The sequence below is a fragment of the Wolffia australiana genome, chromosome 7, assembly GCF_029677425.1.
Source record: "Wolffia australiana isolate 7733 chromosome 7, ASM2967742v1".
Taxonomy (NCBI): Eukaryota; Viridiplantae; Streptophyta; class Magnoliopsida; order Alismatales; family Araceae; genus Wolffia; species Wolffia australiana.
In genome coordinates, this window is record NC_135841.1 from 8,176,999 (window position 1) to 8,183,860 (window position 6,862).

Here is a 6,862-nt window from a genome sequence, read left to right on the forward strand (position 1 = left end):
CAATAATCTAAATAGAATTATACAGTGGTATTATTTCTGAACTTTTTGATGTCCATCTTGAGCTTCATTTGAAGATGAATATTTAGAATGCATATTTAAAGGATAGTGAAATCTGTATTATGACCTCATTTTAATTCACTTAATCATTTCATATTTCTAAGGAATTGATTCTAAAAAGAACACATGAATAATAATGATGTCGAATGACTTGGACAAAAAATGAGATAGGGAAACCGAAGAGAACCTAGGATTGGATAAAAAAAGCCATAAATTTACATGGTTTATTAGAACCCTTAGATCAGGAGAAAGTAATTACGGTGTAGCCCCTATCTGTGGTTCAAGCTAGGAATACAGCCTCACAACATACATTAAAAAAACTTCCAAATTCAAAACCTTGAAAAATTAATTATGTAAAGATGAAAATATATTTTAATATCATATTCCACTAAATCCAGTGGTGCTGGGAAGACACAGAGGGAAATACTAGAAGGCGTAATACAGTTCACCAAAATGTGAGCGATGCACATTTCAACACTAGTGTAGGGCAGTTGGGCTGTGAGGAGAGTTTGAGTGGCATTCGACAAGGGGGTGAATGATGTACTCATCAACATGACAGATGAAAATCCAGTTGCATGATAAAATGGTAGAGCCACAAAACATAGATAGTAAGTAGTGGTGTATGTTGTGGGATGTGTGCACAAGGAATGGTAGATGGTCTTGCTTGGACGATGCACAACCATTCAGAATGGCAGCATTAAGAGACCTAAGATGGTGGCATGAGATGATGGGACAAGATGGTGGATGGGTACTAGAAATAATTTGGGGGACAATGGCTTGGCATGGGACGACACATAAATCACAGGTAGACGGGGGCATGTGATGGTGTAGGATGGGACACGTGACACAAGCATGGCGTGGCAATGCGACATGGTGTAGTATGGCACATGGGTGTATCAAAAGGGTGGTGCAAAAGGTTTGAAGCACCATTGCCACTGTGGCTGATTCTGGAGAGGACACTTGAAGATAATTCCTTGGAAAAATATTAAATTTCATAAATCCCTAAATACCATAATATAATAGCACTGTTCTACTTATAGGGCCATGGAGCAGATAGAAAATATATGTTAATTCAACATTTAAAAATCTGAAGTGAAACCCTAATAGTAAATAAAGTTTTGATCCCTTACTCAGGTTGATGATGACAACGTATAATAACTCAAATTTTCTCCTCTAGATATGTCTCTTTAGATAGAGGGAATAGGGAGTTTTTTCCCACAAAATAATGAACATGAATTTGTTTTCATAGACTTCTACGACATAGAAAATATGAAGGCCACATAATATTTATCAAAAAAAATATTCACTTTCATTATTTGTAAATGAATAATAAGTATAATACCTAGAAAGTTTTGAATTCTTTTATAGGATATAAAACTCACACATTGATGGTAGAGTAGGGAAATGCTCAAACTCCCTTTGCTACCCATTAATTGGATATGTGCATCTTTGTCATGTTTTTCCAACACCCTGTTGTGATATTCCTCGTTGAATTAACACAGCTGGTGATTTTAGGTGTTTCTGTTTCCTTTCTAAATTGATTAGCCTCCACAATGACCACTTCAATTTTCACCTTTCTCTTTTATGGAATACCCATAATTCAAATGTTCCAAATTATTTTATAGTGGATGAAACTTTCATTTATATGACATAGTAGGGGGTTACTAAGGAATCCCTCATCTACCCACTATTTGGATCTGCATATTTTCATGTTTTTCCACCAGCTTTTTCATATATTTCTCCTTGGTTATTTTAAGAGCTTCTGTTGCCCTTAGACACATCACACATGAAATCTACCCAAAATGTTTATTCATAAATTCTCTAGAATTCATAGTCCAACAAAGGTATCAGAATTCTCCTGTTTCTGTTCGATATTCCTCCACGTCATGTTTTAAATAATTTGAGAAACAATTTTATTATTCCCATAAAATGAATTATTTAACAACACCCCAAAAAAACTTAATATCAAATCTCACTCGAACTTATTGTTAATTGTTCCAAAATCCACCTAAATGCCTTGAAAATTTTCTGAGATTTTGTAAAATTGTGCCACTGACCCCACATTAGGAGTGCAAGAAAAAAGTATTTTCCTCATCCCCCGCAAGCTTATTGGTACTTTAACAAGGGGAATCCAAGCAATTTGGATTTTTAATGAACAGTTGAAATCATATCCTCTTCATTGATGACATCTTAATTATTAGATTAATATAAGAGGTTTCAATGTTTATTTAAATTAAGATGAATATATGTGGATCTTTTTTTGATAGTCTTTTGTTTTTTAATGGTATTTGTAGATTTGTTTAATGTAATAGTTTAAATAAAATGGTATATTTATAATTTTTAGGTCAGAAAAATTTTATATTAAAAGAATATTTATTATAGTTTCAACCCCTTTTCAATGTCACTATTTGATTCACATTAATGACATGAATAAGAAATTTTTCCAAGGATTTAAAAACAGTCCCACAACCGCATTCTAAATCACGATGCCACTTGGCCAATAATTAGCTAACAAATGTTTATGAGGACCAATAAAATAGGTGAAAAAAATTTCAATTAATATTATTCAAATATCAAGATGGAGAAATACATGTTTGCATGATGAAACATTATTTTCAATGATAAAATGTTCACGTAAAAAAGTTTGTGCATATTTTGGCTCCAGCAAAAAATGAATTGCACGCATGTGCTCGCACGATAAAATTTTTGATGTAGCATGCTTGGATGTGTTGCCATGATATACATTCAATGAATTTTTTGGTTCTCTGCTAAGGAAACTAAATCTTGAAAGAGATGTGGTGATGGTGCTAAAATGGAGAGATAGTTTACATGAAACAAATGACTAGGATCAAGCTATCATGCACTAAAAGGCCGATCAAGCTGAAATTTTGTGGACAACTTCCTCAACCAAACCATGCCATCCGATTTATAGGTAGAGACACCAAATTACTATAAAACTCTCCATTCTTGCTTCCCAAATTGACAGGTTTAGTAAAAGAGTGATTTAGAGATACTACAAGGTTGTTCTTGGTGTCTAGTGTGATTCAGGAGAAGAGATAGAGAATAGGAAGAGTTCACCCACACCTAAAAAAACTCATGGCCCTTGAAGAAATAAACACCTAGTTTATAATATGATAACTTAATAATTATTTTCAAATACTTTATATGATTTTTTTCTTATTCATCTCGAGTATATCATAAAATTATCTGGATTGACTTTAAAAAAATTCTGCGCATTAGAAGAGTTGTATTTGTTCTTACTTGGGTTCATAGAAGTAAAGCAGTTTTATTCCTGTTTAATGAATTGAATTTCCATGTGTACAGAAATTTACAGGAATCAAAAAGGAAATTATTAATGAGGTGAGGATTTTCTTGCAGCTAAACTATTTTGAAAATAGTTTTAAAATGGTCAAATACTGTTTTTGAATTTTATAGGAAGCACTTGAGGAATTTGACCCATAATTCAGGGCAAATGAAGTTTGAGTATAGAAGCTCTCAGCTAATAAGCTAAAAGGAGAAAAAGAATGATTATGAAAGAGAATAGAGAATCACTAAAGGTTGTTCTACTGATGATCCCTACATATAAGTTTTTTTATTCTCTCTCTCTTCTCTCATGCTGGTCATGCTCTAACTAGTGGCTATCCAGCATGACACTGGAGGAAAGATATTTTGGTCCCTTTTAAAGATAATTTCTCTTTTCCCTCATTCTCTATGGTCTAGGTTGCTTAACCTGCTGAATATAGATTTTATGAAGTTTTCTCTGAATATCTTCTCCTGTTTGGATTGAAAATCATTTGATACTAGTGGAATAGATGAATCCAGACTTATTGGAAGCATTGAGTATGCAGGAGATGGTCATTAAGTTTATAAGAACTTAGATCTACATTTTCCTATTGTCTTCTATAATGTCACACTTCATTCTATTCCATTCTATCTCTTAATGTCTCTTTCTCCTCTTTCTTTCATGAAAATAGTCTCTTTATGTTGCTATATTTTTATCCATATCTTTAATTTATTTTCTTAATATTTAATTAGGAAAATCAACTATTTTTAGCTTCAAATTTCATTCGAATCATTTACTACGCCCTTTCTTCACATTCTCTATCTATCTCCTCATTTAGATCATTTTCTGTCGATATAATCTGTTTATCTCTCTCTAGACCCCCTTTAAATCTCGTGATTATCTCTATAAAAAATAATGATAAGTCTACCATTTACCTCTACGAACTATGGCTTCTCCTTCACTTCTCGTCTATGCACTTGCTTCAGTTGTGGGGTAGCAAACTAGAGACCAAGACACCCTTTCCCCCACCACTCTGCCTAGTGGCCAGCCATGGAACTTCTGATCCAAAGCCCCCCACACCTATATATTTTTCTAAATTTTCTTTAACACTAGAACAGGGTAAGCCAGAGAGAATTGTGGTGCACCACACTGAATCAAGGCACACTAGACTGAACTGGGCTTGACTAGGCAAACTGACCAAAGTGTTCAAGACTGGGTGCCTCCACCAACAAACTCAATCTTCAAACACCACAACCAATTACTGAAGAGTATACATGGCGACATTTTAATTTCAAAAGGTGATATATTATTATATAATTCTAAGATTTTTTGCTTTTAAAATTCTGATTTCCTATTTACAGTCATTTTTAATTGAAAATCATTCCACGAAAATTTTATATATTGTATTTATCCTTTCTATTATTCAATAGCAGCATAAATAATAATTTTTATTTTATTAATTTGTCTTCCATTATTATTAAAAAATAAATCTTGAATAAGTATATCAATTTCAGAAAATATAAAAAATTACAAAAATGCTGTTCTCATATATATGGGCTCATTTATATAATTTATGAGATAAAAAAATATTATGAAATTAAATTTCTGCCTCTCTAATGAATGGTTCCTTGGCCAATATTTATAATTTAAATGGAACCTAGTTTTATACTTATCAGTAGAGTTAGTGTCGTTTGCTATTTTGTTTCAGTTTCATTTTAGTTTAGATTCATTAATTACTATCATCAACATCAAATCAAACATCATAACATCTAACATATATGAATTCATTTCGTATGGCTTTGCTTAATCACTCAAATGTTAATACAACTGTTGCATCCACTGATATATACATAGTTTTCTATATCTCTTTATCAACCTCATTATCCCATCATCATCATTTCTTATCTCTACTTATTATCCATTTACGCCATTCTCTCCTATATTCCATCTTTTATATTCATATTCCTAGTCTCTCTCTATTTACTTATGGAAATATCAACTATCATCTTCTCGGGCCATTTTCATCGTCTCTCTCTGTCATACCCTGTAAGTTTCCCCTCACACTTCCTTAATCACAATTTAAATAATATTAAGTTCTAATTTCGTTCTGTGTGGGTCTGATGCTTGTGGCAGAAGCAGGTGTACAATTTATTTTGCCCAACATTGCTTGATGTTGATCATAGATGGCCCCAAGCCTGATGATGTTTTGAATTCTAATACACACAAATTTTAGTAGAAGTATATGAGAAATATTCACTCATGTTTGTCAGATAGTGTCTTTTATCATGTTTTTGGCGAAAAGGACCACCCCATAAATTTAGAGATGTTACCAAGGTATTCGTGACATACTTGATCATGAAAAAGTTGCCATTAAAGTTAATGTTATTTGAAGGTCCTGATCTATTTTTTCATATTTATTTGATGGATTATTATCAGTAGAATAAAGTTATTGAAGATATGGTGAAGCACTACATGGGTGATAAGCCTAAATTTGGCGTTGTTAAGTGCAAGTTTAGAAGTGTCGTTTTGATTTAAGCTTAGGCAATAAATTTATAGAATTCCCTTTTTCAAAATATAGAAGACTTTTTAATTATTGCATTTTGGATGAGAATGGGGTCCAACCACAGGGAGGCTCTTTTCAAGACTTTTTAATTATTGCATTTTGTGTGTAATTTTGTTTTGTAATTAATCAGAATTAAGCAAAAGCTTAATAGTGATCTTATTATTTTTGTTCAAGACAATCTTGATAGGATAATTTTGATTCTTCTATCAGATTAATTTGGATTATCAAGATTTTAATCAATCTGATTTATCAACACAATTTTTTATGTGTTAAAATTGGGAATTTATAAGCAAGAAAGGGATTTTGAAATTGGGCTCGAAGATGGACGAATTTTTCAATGAAATTTTGGATTTAGGTGTTTTAAATGTTAAATGGAACTTTCAAACAATCAATTTCTAGATATAGAGAGAGAATGTGGGCGAATTAACCTACAGAGAGAAATTATAAAGATTGGGGAAAAAATGAATTAAAGATGAAATTTGACCCTAATCTAGAGATCTAAGATGCAATATGAGATGAAAATAAATGTAGAACTAAGAATTAAGAGTCAGATCCTAAATCAGATTCAAATTTCAATGCTAATCACCATATAATTATCTCCAAATGCATGTAAATTTCGCCCATGCCTTGGCGTTTTAAAATTATTCAAGTAGTTCAAATAGTAAAGAAGAAACCTACAACTTTGATGCTTAAACCAAGATCTATCGACTTCAGAAGCAACACATGTGTCCTTCCTAGCCAAATCTTGGGGGAGAGCTTACTTTGCGATTTTCCCCTTCTTCCCGACCCATAACTAAAGATCCAACTATACAGATCATTGAGGGTGTAAAGACAAACCTACCCTCAAAATGTGGGCATAATCAGACGGCTAGATCTCAAGATAGCGATTAATCATAGCCATTGGATTTATTTTATCTCTCCTCCACGTGGGTAGAAATGGCATTTTCTGATTCATCGCC